This window comes from Anabrus simplex, chromosome 1 (genome assembly GCF_040414725.1).
Source record: "Anabrus simplex isolate iqAnaSimp1 chromosome 1, ASM4041472v1, whole genome shotgun sequence".
Classification (NCBI taxonomy): Eukaryota; Metazoa; Arthropoda; class Insecta; order Orthoptera; family Tettigoniidae; genus Anabrus; species Anabrus simplex.
Window position 1 is genome coordinate 1,156,203,832 of NC_090265.1, and position 18,388 is coordinate 1,156,222,219.

An 18,388-nucleotide genomic window follows, 5' to 3' on the forward strand; every position below is an offset into this window, starting at 1 on the left:
ATTCCTAAAGTATAAAGACTCACCCAAAAATTGAGTTACATTTACCCCAGAAATTCTATGTAAACCATGTTTGTTGTGGTATTACTTTTTGGGGCTAAGACGACCATGCAACATAGAACTGTACATGTGAGAAACAGTCTTCTCTCAAGTCAAAAAAATAAATACATGTTTCTTTATTTTTAAAGGAGATTCCAAATACCTATTCCCACACCTGTAACACTTTCAATTTTTGAGATATACATAAGTATCCCCATAAAATTAATTCAACCCCTTGATCAGTCCTTCCCCCACCCTCACCCCCATTTAAGTGTACTTTCCGAAAACAAACGTACATGTTTTTAAAAGAGATTCCAAATACCAATTTTCATGTCTGTAACATCTTCAGTTTTTAAGATATAAGTTTTCTCATAAAAATAATTCAATTATTTTTCATTTCTTTTCACGCCCTGTTAAGTGCCTTCTCCGAAAAGAAAAAGGTACAGGTTCCTGTATTTTTGAAGAATTTTCCAAATACAGTAGCAAGTTTCTTGTCTCTAACATGTTAAGTTTTTGACATATAATGTAGATATACCGGTACTCATTTTAAAAATTCACCCGCTTTACCAATTCTTTTTAGCCCCTTAACTGGATTTTCCAAAAACAAAAACAATAATTACGTGTTTCATTATTTTTAAAGGAGATTCCAAACACCAGTTTTTATGCCTGTACGTCTGTAGCACCTTCAGTTTTTGAGATACGTAAATGTATACTCATAAGAATAATTCAACTTTTCTTCTTGACTTATTTCCATCCCTCTCCCGCCTAAGTAGACTTTCCGAAGGAAAAAAAAAATATGTGTTTCTTTATTTTGAAAGGAAATTCAAAATACCAACTTTCATGTCTGTAACAGCTTCAGTTTTGAAGATAAACTATCTTCAAAAACATATTTCAACTCCTTATTTACTTATTTTCAACCCCATACCCCTTACGTCGATATTTAGAAAAAACAAACAAATGCGTGTTTCTTCATTTTTAAAGGCAATTCCAAATACTAATTTTCATGTCTGTAAAATCTTCAGTGTTTGAGATATAAGTATACTCCTAAAAGTAATTCAACTCCTTTTTCACCCCCTTCCTACCTGTTAAGTTGATTTCCCCCTCCCCAAAAGTGCATGTTTCTTTATTTTTAAAGGAGATTTCAAATACCAATTTTCACGTCTTTAACATCTTCAGTTTTTGAGATATAAGAATTCTCACACAAAGAATTCAACTAATTTTTCAATTCATTCACCCCCCTTAAGTGGATTTTCCGAAGACAAAAAAACACGTGTTTCTTTACTTTGAAAGAAGATTCCAAATACAAATTTTCATGCCCCTAACATCTTCAGTCTTTTGGGATATAAGTATCCTGATGAAAATAATTCAACTCCTTTTTCACCCCAGCCCGTTAAGTTGATTCCCTCCCTCCAAAATATGTGTGCTTCTTTATTTTTTAAAGTGATTCCAAACACAAATTTTCACATGTGTAACCTTAAGTTTTTGAGATATAAATTTCTCCTTAAAAATAATTAAAGGTTTTTACTCCTTTCACCCTCCCTCCTTAAGTGAATTTTCCGAAAACCAAAAAACTTCTTCCTTTATCTATAAAGGAGCTTCCAAATTCTAATTATCACGACTGTAACATCTTCAGGTTTGAGATATATGTATCCTCATAAAAAGGAATTTAACTCCTTTTTCACCGCCCCACCCCAAAGTTCATTTCCCCCAGAAAATGTGTGTTTCTTTATTTTTAAAGAGATTCCAAATACTAATTTTTACGTCTGTAACATCTTTAGTCTTTGAGATATAAGTATCCTCACACAAAGTATTCAACTAATTTTTCAATTAATTCGCCCCCCTGAAGTGGATTTTCCAATGACAAAAGATTACGTGTTTCTTTACATTGAAAGAAAATTCCAAATACAAATTTTCATGTCCGTAACATATTCAGTTTTTGAGATATATGTATCCTCATGAAAATAATTCAACTCCTTTTTCACTCCACCCCCGCCCATTAAGTTGATTTTCCACACCCAAAAAATGCATGTTTCTTTATTTTTAAAGGAGATTCCAAATACCAGTTTCCAAGTCTGTAACCTACAGTTTTGAGATATAAGTTTCTGCAGAAAAAGAATTCAATTCTTTTACTTCCTTTCACACTCCCCACTCAAGTGAATATTCCAAAAACAAGCAGTACCCATTTTTTTAAAAGAGCTTCCAAATACCAATTATCACGACTGTAACATCTTCAGTTTTTGAGACATATGTATCCTCATAAAAGGAATACATCATCTCCATTTTCATTCCCCAACCCTACCAAGTTGATTCCCCCACCAAATGCGTGTTTCTTTATTTTTAAAGGAGATGCCAAATGCCAATGTTCACATCTGCAACATGTTAAGTTTTTAAGATATACTGTAAAAACGATAATTTTGAAAATTCCCCCCCCCCCTTCTTCAGTTTCCGATTAGTGGATTTTCCGAAAAAAATATTTATGTTTCTTTAATTTTACAAGAAATTCTAAACACCAGTTTTCAAATCTGTAATATGTTACGTGTCCGAGATAATTTGCAGATATAGTGTTCTTAAAAATTCACTCCGTTTGTCACTCCTGTTAACCCCCTATTCATCGGATTATCCAAAAACACAAAAATATGTGTTTCTTTATTTTCAAAGGAGATTCCAAATTTCAATTTTCATGTCTGTAACATCTTCAGTTTTTGAGTTATAAGTCTCCTCATAAAAGGTGTTCAACCCACTTTCCACCCTCTCCCCCCCCCAATGGGATTTTCGGAAAACAAAAAAATATGTATTTCTTTTTTTTAAAGGAGATTCCAGATACCAATTTTTATGTCTGTAAACTTTTAATTTTTTGAGATATAGATATCCCCATTTTAAAAATTCATCCCCCTTAGCGACTCAATATCCAAAAATCCTCCCTTAGCAAGCACCTACATATTAATATGAATGTATCCCCAAAATTTCATTTCTTTCTGTCCAGTAGTTTTGGCTCGGCGATGATGAATCAGTCAGTCAGTCAATGAGTCAGGACCGTCCGACTCGTTGGCTGAACGGTCAGCGTCCTGGCCTTCGGTTCAGAGGGTCCCGGGTTCAATTCCCGGCCGGGTCGGGGATTTTAACCTTAATTGGTTAATTCCAATGGCATGGGGCTGGGTGTATGTGTTGTCTTCATCATCATTTCATCCTCATCACGACATGCAGGCCGCCTACGGGTGTCAAATAGAAAGACCTGCACCTGGCGAGCCGAACCCATCCTGGGATATCCCGGCACTAAAAAAAGCCATACGACATTTCATTTCAGTCAGGACAAGTTATTTTACATATATAGATTAAATTTCTATCTCTTCATATATTCTTTCAATTTCTTCATCATCCGCTGAACTAGTAGGTATATAGTAATGCCCTGTTATGGTGGGCATTGAATTGGTGTCTCTCTTAACAACAATAATCCATTCACTGTGCTGGTCTTTGTACCTTAAACGCTGCTGTATTTTCTTATTTATAAACTAACTCCTGTATTTTCCTGCCTGATTTTGTGCTAAAAATTCTGTTGTGACCTGACCAAAAATCCTATTCTTCCTGCCAACGTACATAACCTTAACAACTACATCTAACTTTAGTCTATCAATTTCCCCTTTTCAAATTCTCTATCCTGCCATGATTCAAACTTCTAATATCCCATGCTTTGACTCACAGAATGTCAGTATTCATATTTCTGATGATGCATAGTCTTCAAATGTGATATATCTCGTAAATGCTTTGCTGAATCTACCTCTACCTATGCAAATTTTAGCATTATGATGAATTTTAACTTTTTTCTCAATAACCTGAAAAATGCAAATGTTGACTTTTAGAACTAGAAGCCTCATATTATAACTTTCATCAGTGCTTCCATAATTTTATTAAAGCTGGCAAGTGCATATGGTCACCCAAGGGGATTACAGTACATTCACAATGGTTTTGCATCAGTTTTAAAAGGATTGTTGATATGGAACTATACACATTGGATTTTATGTCATAATTGTATCAATGGTAGAGGTTCTTCTGGAAATATATAATGGCAGTATGGAAAGGATGTGAAATTTGTCTTTTTCTTTTAGATTTTTGCATTTGTCATTGTCCCTCCTTTCTGTTTTCCCTCTATTCACACTACTCTGTCACTGTGGTTATTGCCAACAGAATGAAGTAATGTCAACTTTACTGTAACTGCTAATATTTTAAATATATTATGAAAATTTGGTATCAGCAAATTATGACAGGTTTGGAAATTTACATTTTATTTTTGTTAATTATGCCAAGTTAGTTTCAACTATGCAAATACATACAACTTCATTATAGACTGTTATGCCATTTGCCGTTCATTCTTCAAGTCTCTGTGAATTTACTGTAGGTGTGTGACCTTGTTTAGTTCTATACCTCTTATCCTTAAATCGATTGAAACTGAATCAAACCATCGTTGTGCTGGTCTCCCTCTACTTCTCTTACCCTCCATAACAGAGTCCATTATACTCTTAGGTAATCTATCCTCCTCCATTCGCCTTACACGACCTCACCCCCGAAGTTAGTTTATGCATACAGCTTCACCCATTGAGTTAATTCCTGGCTTATCCTTAATCTCCTCATTCTGAGTACCCTGCTGCCATTGCTCACCCCTGATTGAATATACCAGCAATCTGAGCACAGACCAATGTAAACAGTTTTGTCCGGGAGCTGACTTCCTTCTTACAGAATACCATTGATCTCAAATGCAAGCTCACTGCATTAGCTTTCCTTACTGTACTACCATCCTGGGGGTATACACATCCTAAATACTTGAAATTATCTACCTGTTCCAACTTTGTATCCCCAATCTAACATTCAGTTCTCTTGGATTCTTTACCTATTTACATCAGTTTAGTCTTGGAAAGGCGAATTTTCACACCATACTCACTGCACCTTTTTTTTTTTTTTTTTTTTTTTTTTTAAGTTTCAAGATATTGGACTGGTGGCTTTAGCACAATCTGCCATTGAAACCAAGTCGTCAACATTGGCCAAACTGCTTACTACATTTTCACTTAACTTAATCGTTCCCTGCCAGTTAATACCTTTTAGCAGATGCCGGCTTTCTGCTTCATTGTGACGTGCAAGCCTGCCCACTGTGGCAAGATGATCCATGAAAATTATAAACAGCAAAGGTGAAAGATTACAGCATTGTCTAACCCCTGTAAGCAGTAGTGGCGATTGGGAATTAGAAGTGGAGGAGTGCAAAAAAATGTACAGACAGCAAAAGGTTTGTGAGATATAGCCACCAGATATTATATATATATATATCTCTCAAAACTATAAAATGGTATGTTTTTTATGCTCTCGACAGAGAGGTAAAGGTTGACAATTTACCAACATGGTGACTTTTTTTTAAATTCAATACTATACAATACAACTTTCATCAAAGGAACAATATTACATATGTATTACAATTAAATAGAAGTATGGTATAATTCAGTGGCGGCGCGTGACTTTCATCACTGGGGGTTCAAAAGAAGAAAAAATTGCCTCCCCCCCAACCTCTCCTCTCCCCACCTCCGCCAGCTTCTCTTCCATCGTGGGCCGTAACCTCCTAAACTAAGATGACATAAGTTCTAGAAAGATATCAAATACAAGAGGAGCAGAAAATACGGTAGGCCTACATGCCGAGTTTTACCACATGCAAAATAAGAAATAACTGCTTCATTGAAGTCCGCAGAGTCTCGAACAAAGTTCCTTTCAATTGACAACATAGCAAGAGCAATAAGTCTATCCTCGGTCATTGTGCTGCGCTAGAAAGTCTTTATTCTCTTCAGGGTAGAGAAACACCTTTCTGCTTCCGATGTCATGGGAATAGTAACAGCTATATTTAAAAGTTTTCATTGGTATTACCTTGCCGCTATTCTTTGCCTCAATGATTTTTGAGTTAAGTTTCTCTCCAAAAGGTAATTATTCCAAAGAAGGCAAATTAATAGGTGTTTAGTAAGTAATGATATATTTGGGACAAGATATTAATTGGAATTTGACAGTTTAATGTGACTTTTGGTAGTAACGATGCTTTTCAACACTAGCGCTAGTTACGTGCACTATTATCTGCTGCCTAGTCAAATTCCCGTAAGGCCAACAGATGGCAGGCACATACCCCAACCCCAACAACACGACTAGCTAGTCTTGAGACAGTGGCCTATTGCGCATGCGTAAAGAACAGAGATCCGTTTCTGCGATATCCTGGTCTTGCCTTAGTGCTGGCTTTTGTCCCCCCGCACCTCGCCACTCCCTTCGCCTATGTCCGGACGGAGAGATCGCCTTTGCAAGGGGGTTCATTCCAGACAAGTATCCAGCCACAGACCTTGCGCAGCCCACATGAATTGAAAGCCAGTACGAGTATATTACGGATAGAGGGACTTAGCAACAGCTTCGAGATTGACGAGGGAGTTATGAAAATTACGTAGTTGAGTACAATTTGATATAAACTGGAGGTTCATTGCTCCATTGCGCTATACCAGAAACCGCCACTGGTATAATTATACAATTGGAAATGAATTACTATTTGACTACAAACATAAAAACTAACAGACACTAAAGAGACTGCCAGACTGAGTAAATCAAACCTCAATGTCCATGACCTTAGCAAAATATATACCCCTGCTATCCTTCCTCACAGCACAAGCAAAGTCTCCACTACTTGCTATGTCGCTATACAAATCTGTTAGTGGCAACAAACGACATTTTGTGCCTATTTTTGCTAGTAATTTTGTTAGTAATTTTAAAAAAATAAAGGAAAAATGTAATGTTTTCTCCACAAATTGGAGGGACAACTGCCCCCCCACCCCCTCCCCCTCATCGCCGCTACTGCCTGTAAGTACTTTAAACCAAGAACTCATTCTGCCACCAATTCTCACTGCAGCCCAATTGAGAATATAAATTCCTTTGATTGATTTTAATAATCTATCGTTAATCATATAGTCCCCCAGTATGGCAAACATATTTTCCCTGGGTAATCTGTCAAATGCCTTCTCTAGATCTACAAAACATAAACATAACAATGTATTCCTCTCGTAGTATTTTTCAATTACCTGGTGTATACTAAAAATCTGATCCTGACAGCCCCTCTGTGGTCTGAAACCCCACTGGCTTTCATCCAACTTGTTCTCAACTACTGATGATCACACCAAACTTTCCAGAATTCCAGTGAACACCTGGGTGCAGTTACAGCTTTTGTCCAATCATAATGTACCTTACTAACACTCCATGCTAATCTTATTACTCTGTGAAGCGATCTCAACCCTGCCCTTCTACCATATTTCACCATTTCAGGTCTAATTTCATCTATTCCTGCTGCTTTATGACAGTGTAGTTTACTTACCATCCTTTCCACTTCATCAAGCATAATTTCCCCAACAAAATTGTTCTCCTTCCCATGAGCTCGGTTGTTAGCAATGTCACCAGGAAGATTTCCTTTTACTCGTACATTGAGAAGATTTTCAAAATATTCCTCCCACCTGTTCAGTCATTCACTGGGATCTATTATGAGTTCACCAGATTTAGCCAAAACACTATTCATTTCCTTTTTCTCTCTTTTTCTAATATTCCTTATTACTGCTCAGGAAGGTTTCCCTGCTGCTTAACCTAGCCTTTTCGGATTATTATCAAAACCTTCTCACGATTTCTTCTTGGATTCAACAACTATTTGTTTTGCTCTGTTTCGTTCATGCACATACAACTCCTTGTCTGCACTAGTTCTTGTCTGGAGCCATTTCTGATCATCATCATTATCTAAAGGCATTGCCTTGTCGTTGCAACCATTATTCTCTTCTCTCTGCAATCCTTTTCATCTCTCCATAACCTTGGCATCCCATCATCTCAACTACCTCTTCAACGATCTTCTTCCATGGTTTCCCTCTGCCTTTATTTCCTATACCTTGCCTTCAAACAAGTGCTTCACTTTATGAAGTCATTATGCTGGAGAATGTGACCAAAACTGATGCTTTTCTCCTTTTTATCACTGTTATTAAATGTCTCTGGGTGTTTATCTCTCTAAGCACTGCCTCATTAGTTTTCTTCTCAATGCAGCTAGTTCTTGTCATCTTCCTCCACAGCCACATTTCCACTGCCTCTAGTCATTTCATGTCCTCCTTCAAGAGAGTCCATCCTTCACAGCCATATTGCAGCACACTCCAAATGAATGTTTTGATAAACAATTTCCTTTGTTCAGTATTTAAGGATTTATTAATCAAGAGCTGCTTCTTCTCCTCAAAGGCTTTCGTACACAGGGAAATTCTTCTTTTTATTTCCACAGTGCATCTGTTGACATTGGTAAAAACTGATTCTAAGTAGCAGAACTTGTGCACCTGTTTTATTAAAATATTTTCAATTCTGAGATGTGCTGCTGGCTTGATTTTAGATTTGCTTACAACCATAACATTAGTTTTATTTACATTCATTTTAAGTTGGAATTCTTTTAAGATGGATGTTAATTTGTTGAGCATGATCTCTACGTTCTTCTCATTTTCAGCCAGAAGTGCAATGTCGTCAGCAAATCTAATACAGTGTACAGTTGTTCCATTTATTTTAATGCCAGGTGTTTTTGATTTTAAAATTTTCATGGCTTCTTCAACGTACAGATTAAATAGAAATTGTGATAAGGAACAGTCCTGTCTTACCCCTTTCCTGATCCTCACCTTGCATATTGTTTCATTACTTTCAATATTTATTCTTTGATTGATATATAGGTTTAGTATTGCTTTTTTGTCTTTCCAGTCCAAATGAATATCCTTCATAATTCTGAATAGTCTTTTCCACTGAATATTGTTAAAAGCTTTTTCCAGGTCTATTTCTGTTAAGCCTTAATCTTCTCTCTTCATCACCATAAGACCTATCTGTGTCAGTGCTATGTAAAGCCACTAGCAAAAAAAAAAAAAAATCTTCTCCAAGATGGTTTTAAGTGCTGTATAGCTTCTCTCGTTCCTACTCCTTTCCTGGACCCAAACTGATCAACATCTAGATTTCCGCTTAATTTTCATTTTGATTCTGTTTTTTAATATGCGTGTGAATATTTTTGCTGCTTGTGAAACAAGGCTTAGTATTCTGTAATTGAAATATTCAGTTGAATCTCCTTTTTTCTGCAGAAGTATTGCTTTGCTTTCTATAAAATCCTCTGACGTTATCTCCATTTTCATAGCAGTACTTGGTGATTTTGAAAAGTTCATCCTTCAGCTTTTTTCCAGTTTTTTTCCACAGTTCACCAGGCATTTTGTGTGGTCCAGGAACCTTTTTCTGTTTCAGCTGTTGCAGTGCTGTTTTGAATTCACTTCTCACTATGGGAGGACCTAGTTCGTCTTGTGAAATCTGCTCTTGTTTTATGATGTACTCATCTAGATTGTCAATTTCTTCTCCATTACATAGATCCTCCAAATACTTTTTCCATCTCTTCATTATCTCCTCATCTTCTATTAACAGATTTCTCTCCTTATCTTTTATTACACTGGATTTCGTTTTAGCCTTGAATCATTTCTGATACGTCTTCATTTTACGTTACAAGCTGCTGTCACTTCATCATTCCACCAAGATATTTGCTTTTCCCCATCTTTACACACAGTTCTTCCTAGGCATTATCTTCGTGTTTCTACTACAGACTCCCTGTAAGCTGCCCATTCTCTTTCTATATCCTTAACCTGCTTACTGTCATTTTTTTTGGAACGTTTTACTAATCATATCCATGTAATGTCTAATACCCTTGTTTTGGAAATTTTCTACATTATTCATCTGCAGACAGATTTCACGTTCTCTAACCTAGGCATAGAGATACTTAGGACACTATAGATCAGATAATGGTTTGTATCATTGAAAAAGCTCCAGAAAACCTACATGTTTCTAATAAACTTCCTGAATTCACAGTGGGTTAAGATATAGTCTATTATCAACCTGATGTCCCTACCCTCCTATGTGTAATGGTGAATTGCCTTATGCTTGAAAAACGTATAATTTAATATTTTTGGTTATCATCACCTTAACTGTAAAAATTCAGGATCCTTGTGGTCATTCACACTTTGTGAACTGATATCTTTTGAAAAATATATAACTGCTAATCCCATACTAACACAGAAGTGCAGCAAATGCTTCCCATTCCTGTTAGCTTCCATATCTTCCTCATATTTAGCAATCACACTTTCATATCCTTCACTTCTATTTCCAACTCTCCCATTAGAATCACCCATTAGAATTATCCTATCTTTGCTGTTGACCCTGACTACAATGTCACTAAATGTTTCATAAAACTTGTCTCAACTTCATCCTCTTCTATGCCCTCACCTGGTGTATACACTGAGACAAATCTTGTCCTAATTCTTCCAACTGTCAGTTCTCCCACATCATTCGCTCATTTACGTGCCTAACAGAAACAATGTTATGTGCAATAGTATTCCTGATGAACAGTCCTACCCCTTCCCTTTTTAACATCCATCACATATACTTTATAATCTCCTATCTCTTCCTTGTTATCTCCCCGCACCTGAATATCATTAACTCCTAACCTATCCATGCACCCTCTTTGCTGACTCAGCCAGTTCTTCCATAAACCCCAGTATTATTTATACCTTCCCATCAAATTCCATGTCATTCGCCAAGATTTTTCCAAGGAGTCCCTAGCCTGTCAAATGGGAGTGGGACTCCATTACTCCCATAGGTCCGAGGCTTACTTAAAATGTTCGGAGTGTGATCGGTGAAAATCTGTGAAGCAGGATGCTACCCTCAATTTCACATAGTCCCAGTGAGAATCTCTCCTCTAACGGATTAGGGACCATTGGTGGATTGTCTAATCCTAGCAGCCTGAGCACAAGGAAGGACATGTCTCGGAATACGTCTGAGATGCCCACTCCTGTTCCATAGCAACTTGTATCCTGATTCTCAGGACCACTTACTTGGCCAGTCAGCTGTTGCCCATGGTTCACGAACTAGGACGTGACTACAGTAACCTACACAACGAATCATGCAAATGTCATTGACAATTTTATGCAATGTAAACTTTTGTACATAATGTATATTCATTCTTTAAAATGATCTGTCAGAGTCTGGGGATGTTCTTGTGGAACGAAACATGTCATTTGTAGTGATTCTACTTACCCTTTGTCGCCTGCTGCCGCATCGAACCTGCTCATGCAATGTCAACCACCAGCCGAACGCTCCGCGTATGAACCTTGGTTCCTGCTGACGTCACTGACTTCTGTTCTACATCATCATCATCATTTCCCTTTATCCAGCTGTAGCCGGGTAGGGGCAAATATGGTTCCTCTCCACTTTCTTTGGTCCTTCCACCACTCCTCCTCCAACACTGCGTCCCAGTCCAGGCTTCCTTCTATAATGCCGCATTGGATGGTATCCTTCCATCTCAATCGTGGTCGTCCATGGCCTCTCCTTCCTTGGATTTGCATTTCCATCACCTTTTTTGGCATTCTTTCATCGCTCATTCACTTTATGTGCCCAAACCATCTTAGTCGGCTCTTCTCTATTCTATCATTCAATTTTTCCACTCCAATTTCTTCCCGGATTTTCTCATTCCTTATTTTGTCTCTTCTACTCTTCTGTATCATACTCCTCAAGAACTTCATTTCGGCTGCCTGTATTAGACTCTCATCCTTCTTTGTCATTGTCCAAGTTTCTGCTCCGTAAGTTGTTATGGGTACGTAATATATCTTGTACATAGTATCCTTTGCTTCCGTTGGCACATCTTTGTCCCATAACATGTTTCTTACACTATGATAGAAACAACTTCCAGCTTGAATCCTTTTACTAATCTCAGCATCCAGTCGAGCATTCTCCATTAATTCACTCCCCAGGTATTTAAACGTTTCCACTACTTCCAGGGGCTTGTCTGCAAGTCTAATCGGACCTTTCCCTTCTTTCTCCCCTCTAGTCATAACAAGAGTTTTACTCTTTTCTACACTTATTTTCAATCCACATTCTTCGATCTTCCCATTCACCACATTCAACTGTTCTTGAACCTTCCTGTCGTCTTCTCCCCAAATCACAATATGATCTGCAAATAACATCATGTTCATTTCTCTTCCTCCATATGCTGCTTTTGCCGCTCTCATGATGTCATCCATCACCACTGCAAACAGGATTGGTGATAGAACACCTCCCTGTCTCAGCCCACTAGTTAACTTGAACCAACTTGTCCTGCCAACCTGTGCTTGCACACAACCACAACATTCCCTATACAATGCCATGATCATTTTTATCAATCCCTGTCCAATTCCTTCTTGCACCAGATTGTCCCAAACTTCCGTCCCGGGGACACTGTCATACGCCCTTTCAATCTCAATGAATGTCATCACCATATCATTCCCGTACTCCCAATGCTCTTCCATTAGCCGTCTCATAATGAAAATGGGCTCCATTGTTGACCTTCCACCTCTGAAACCAAACCGATCCTCCTGTATCCGATTCTCAACCCTCAACCTTATTCTACTTTCCAGCATCCTACATTCTCAAATTCCTTGTATGTGTGCGTGTGCCCCTCATTTCTACCCCATCTTGAGCACTATATATTGAGCTGATGCTCCAGTAAAACATTGAGTTCGTCATTGTTTTCTCTGGGCTGAGTGTCGAGGTGGAGATCTCAGTTTTAGATCAGGAACTGGCCTCCCAAGTACAGCAGCGGCATGAATTTTAAGGTAAGAGGACAGAAAGAGACTTTAAGTTTTCTGAAAAGGAATCACTTGCAATTTTTTTTAATTACAGTACTGCACCACAAATACCTAAATTCTATAAACAATGAGGAAAAACAAAGTTTTTAAAGACTGAATTTGCAAAAAGATAATAAATCCTTTGATAATGGTCAGCTAATTAGTAATGTAATTTCAAAAACGTTAAGAGAATACATACCTATAACAAAGAGTAATGGTAATGAGATACTTGAGCTTTCTTCAATGAAACTGGGTTATTTATATCATGCTGCAATTTCCTCTGTATTAGCCTTAGGTCAACTTCTAAACATTATCTGTTACAGTATTTGTCTCTGTTGAACACAAGTCTCTAAAATCCTTAATTACCCTACTTAAATATATAGTCAAAAAGGCTTCTAAGAACTTGATTTGATGAATGCATAAGGAGAAATTGAAGGAACTTACTAGGAAATTGAATCTAACAAAGAAGTCAGCTAAGGATAACATGATGGCAAGCATAATTGGCAGTCACACAAATGTTAGTGAAAAATGGAAAGGTATGTATAGGTACTTTATGGCAGAAATAGGTTTGAATAAGGACATTCCAGGAAACATTAATGAACAAGGGGAGTGTGTATATTAGGATCTTCAAAAGGCAGAAGTATTCAGTCAGCTGTATGAAAAAATTGTAGGTTACAAGGATAATGTCCAGATAGAGGAGGTGAATAATACTAAAGAAGTATTCAAATTTACATATGATAACAATGACATTTACAACAAGATACAAAAGTTGAAAACTAGAAAAGCAGGTGGAATTGATAAGATTTCTGGGGATATACTAAAGACATTGTGTCGGGATATAATGACATATCTGAAGTACTTATTTGATTATTGTTTGGTTGAAGGAGCTATACCAAATGAATGGAGAGTTGCTATAGTAGCCTCTGTGTATAAAGGAAAGGGTGATAAACATAAAGCTGAAAATTACAGGCCAGTCAGTTTGACATGCATTGCATGTAAGCTTTGGGAAGGCATTCTTTCTGATTATTAGATATGTTTACAAAATTAATAACTGGTTCAATAGAAGGCAGTTTGGTTTTAGGAAAGGTTATTCCACTGAAGCTCACCTTGTAAGATTCCAGCAAGGTATAGCAGATATCCTGGATTCAGGAGGTCAAATAGACTGTATCGCGATTGACCTGTCTAAAGCATTTAATAGGGTGGATCATGGGAAACTACTGGTAAAAATGAGTGCAATTGGACAAGACAAAAAAGGTGACTGAATGTGTTGCTATATTTCTAGAAAATAGATTTCAGAGAATTAGAGTAGCCGAAGCCTTCTCTGACCCTGTAATAATTAAGAGGGGAATTCCTCAAGGCAGTATTATTGGTCCTTTATATTTTCGTATATATATAAATGATATGAGTAAAGAAGTGGAATCAGAGGTAAGGCTTTTTGCAGATGATGTTATTCTGTATAGGGTAATCAATACATTACAAGATTGTGAGCAACTGCAAAATGACCTTGATAATGTGAGGTGGACAGTAGGCAATGGTATGATGATTAACGGGGTTAAAAGTCAGGTTGTGAGTTTCACAAATAGGAAAAGTCCTCTCAGTTCTAATAACTGCATTGATGGGGTGAAAGTTACTTATGGGGATCATTGTAAGTACCTAAGTGGGGTAATCACATAAATGGGATTGTAAAGAAAGGGTACAGATCTCTGCACATGGTTGTGTTGGTGTTTAGGTGTTGTAGTAAGGATGTGAAGAGAGGGCATATAAGTCTCTGGTAAGACCCCTGCTAGAGTATGGTTCCAGTCTATGGTGGGGCGGGCCACCTAGGGGGTTACACCCTCTCTCTGGCCGGGAGAGGAGATGGGGTAGGGAGAAGTGAAAGAAGAAGAAGATGGGTGATTGGCGGTGTGAAAAGTGAGAAGATTTGGGCGGGCCTCTTGGCTAGGGAGATGTGACCTATTTAAATGCAGAACAGATAGGTAATGGAGGAAGGTTTACACGAAATTACCAGGGAGAAGATATAGTGCTAGGGTGTTGTATAAAGATGAGAAGTTGACTAGGGAAGTAAGAAGAAGGTGAAGGAGATCGATAGATGGTGGCGGTGGTGGAAAATATTTGGGTGGGTGTGGATAAGATTGAAGATGTGGACGGTGAGGAAGGAGGAAGAGCCGGCCGGGGACGGCTGCGGGGTGTGGTAGAATGATGGAAGGGTGGTGGAGGAGAACGAGAAGGTTCAACACGATGGTGGCAGCCGTAGAGTTGTAGTCCTTGGGCGATGAGGCGCTGGATGTCTTCGGAAGTCAGAAGCTGTAGTCTAACTAAGATTGTAGGTCCATCTGCATTGTAGAGACGAGAAGCTCTTCTTACAGGAAGGCCTGCCTGGCAAAGTTTGTTTGCGATAACTTCAGCTGCTATGCTCAGATCCACTCCACGAACGAAACAACTGTAGATGTTACTGTGATCAGGCGGTGGTGGTGTCAGTGGTGGACGTGCCATTGTTGCAGGTGGATCATTGGGATTTCCTTCGATAGGAAGTGGAAGGGATGGGCTCTGGAGACTAGTTTGATCAGAGGTGGGAGGGAGGGGGTGAGGAGATGTCGTTAGGGTAATAGGATGGGATATTACTGTGGTAGTATTAGGAATATAGGGGGACGTATGAGCAGAGGTGGTCGTGGTAGAGGTGGTCGTGGTGGTAGTGGTGGTGACAGGGGTGGTGAAGCAGGAAGTCGAAGATAGTGGAGGTGATGTATATGACAGTAGTGTTCTTGTAGCAGGCTGAGAGGCCGTTGTAATCGTAATGGGTTCTTTGTCATCTATGAGCTAGGCTAATATGTGTGGCGGAGTAGATTCCACTCAGCGGAGGCGGCATTGGATGAAAGCACCATTAGCTTGAATTTTGAGAAGCAGTATGTCTGGTGCTGGGACTGGGCCGCTGTAGAGTCTGGTGACGCTATAGACGCCAGTCGTACAAAGGTCAACGTAGATGTCTTCCTCGGAGATAGCAGGGTCAACATGTACGATGCAAGAGTTAATGGTTGGGAAGGCTGACCTCCAACTTGGTGCCAACCTATATGCTTTTTTACAGTCGGCGAGGTGCGGAATTACAGTTGAGGCGTCACCTGGCTGATCAAAAATAGGAGATGTAGCGAAATATCCATGAGTCCATGTGTATAGAGAGACGTCGATGAAAAGCAAAAAAAAACAAAAAACAAAAAAACGTGGAGGCCACTGCGTAGGCTACTTGAAGCCACCAGCAGTGCCAATGTACTATGAGAGACTTTGTCTCATTACCGAAAATTGATGCCTGCCTGGCCATCAGATGATATAGATGTTGATTCCCATAGGGAACCTGAAATATTTGTCCCGAATGAGTAAATTTATAATACCAATATAAATGGTCCGTTATTGAACATTATAAATTTTCCAGCTAACTCATTCCTAGTTGCCAGCGTTTCACCCCAGTCTGCTAAGTTGGGCTCATCAGTTGGTAAATAGCACACCCACCAAGATGCATGGCTAGTGTATACCATGAAAGCCACTGTGTAGCCTACTTGAAGCCACCGGCAGTGCCAATGCACTATGAGAGACTTTGTCTCCATAGGGAACCTGAAATATTTGTCTCGAATGAGTAAATTTATAATACCAATATAAATGGTCCGTTATTGGACATTATAAATTTTCCAGCTAACTCATTCCTGGTTGCCATCTATAACTCTTGTTATTGGTGTGCAGAAAATCCTCATAGTGTTTATGAAGCCCCTCATTATAAAGGATGACACTTCCAGTATCTTTTATAATGTAAGATTTCATATAAGATTGTATACACGCTTAAAGCAGGGCGATCACGTGCGATATAAGTTGGACTGAGGCAGCTGCTATAGCACAGAGTTCGAACACTGTGCACTCGGTCTAGGTTTAAAAGAGAGACCCTGTATGTATATACATAGACAGATTATTATTATTATTATTATTATTATTATTATTATTATTATTATTATTATTATTATTATTATTATTATTATTATTATTATTATTATTATTATTATTATTATTATTATTATTATTATTTGCTACAATGTGCAAAAAGAAATGGAAAATGTTGAGATATCAAATTATTATTAACAAATACTTTGCAATTGGAAAATATCCCTGTGGCAATGGTTACTTACAGTAGTGTGATTATAAGGTAAAGTTAAAACATAATTATGCAACAACAATAACAAAAGTACAACAAGCAATTAAATGGAAAGAAAATATTACTAGTTTAACATTCTTAAGTATACCCAGTGCTTAACATTATGGCTTGTAATACTATAGGTTGAGCTTACTACTATCTTAACATTACAAATTATAATAAAGTGAAGTTAAAACCTAATTACCCAACCACACCACTACAACAACTAGAGTACAACAAGCAATTCCATGGAAAGAAAATATGACAAGAAATACTACTAGTTTAACATTCTAAATCCAGCATCATCATATACAATTTCACACACACCTTAGGTATTTCCAGTGTTTAACACTATGGCTTGTAATACTATACGTTGAGCTTACTACTAGCTTAACATTACAATGATAATAAAGTAAAGTTAAAAACATAATTACCCAACAACAACAAGTAAATCCATGAAAAGAAAATATTACAAGAAACTACTAGTTTAACACTCTAAATCCAGTATCATCATACACAAATTCAGACACAACTTAAGTATTTCCAGGTCTTAACACTACAGCTTACAATACTATAGGATAAGCTTACTATTAGCTTAGCATTACAAGTGATAATAAAGTAGAGGTAAAAACATAGGTAATTACCCATCACCAACTACAGCAACATGAGTATAACAAATAATTCCCTGGAAAGTGAATACTACAAGAAATACTACTTGTTTAACATTCTAAATCAAGCAGAAAATCACAAATTCAGTGTACGTAATTTACAACTTTACTTTTCACTTTACACTAGCACTAATGATCTTAAATGACTTGATACCAGAAGGGAATGTATCAAAGATTGTTGCAGGTAATTTATTCCAATCCCTTATGGTCCTGTTTACGAAGGAAAACTTGCCCACATCCGTATGCTGGTTTCTGGCCCTAATTTTATGCTTGTAATCATTTCTTGATAAGTACGAGGGAGATTCCAACCTATTCCTAATACTACTCCAGATAGTCCTTCCCGTATACCTCTTATAAAGACCATACAGGCGAGGTCTGGTTCTTCTAGATTCTTGACCTTCCCAATTAATGGTATTCCTCCTGTTCCTGGTTATGAAATGCATTGCTCTTCTTTGAACATTTTCTAGGGAGTTTATAAAACCTATCCTGTATGGAACCCAGCACACTGATCCATATTTGAGAATCGGTCTTACCAAACATTTATAAACTTTACTTTTGGCACCAAAATTAGCTTTCGTGAGATTCCGCATTATAAAATGTTACGATCTCCAGGATTTCTTAACTACATTTTCCGCTTGCTCTGACCAGTTTAAATCTTAAACACTTACAACGATCAACTTCGACAACAATTTCCTCTCCAAGTTTGTAATCGCTCTTTCCTTCTTCTTCTTCTTTCCTTGCCGTATATGTTCCCATAAAACGGGCACTCCCGAGCTCGCTCAGAGTCGGCTCGTCTGACTCGGAGAGAGTATGTCCGATGT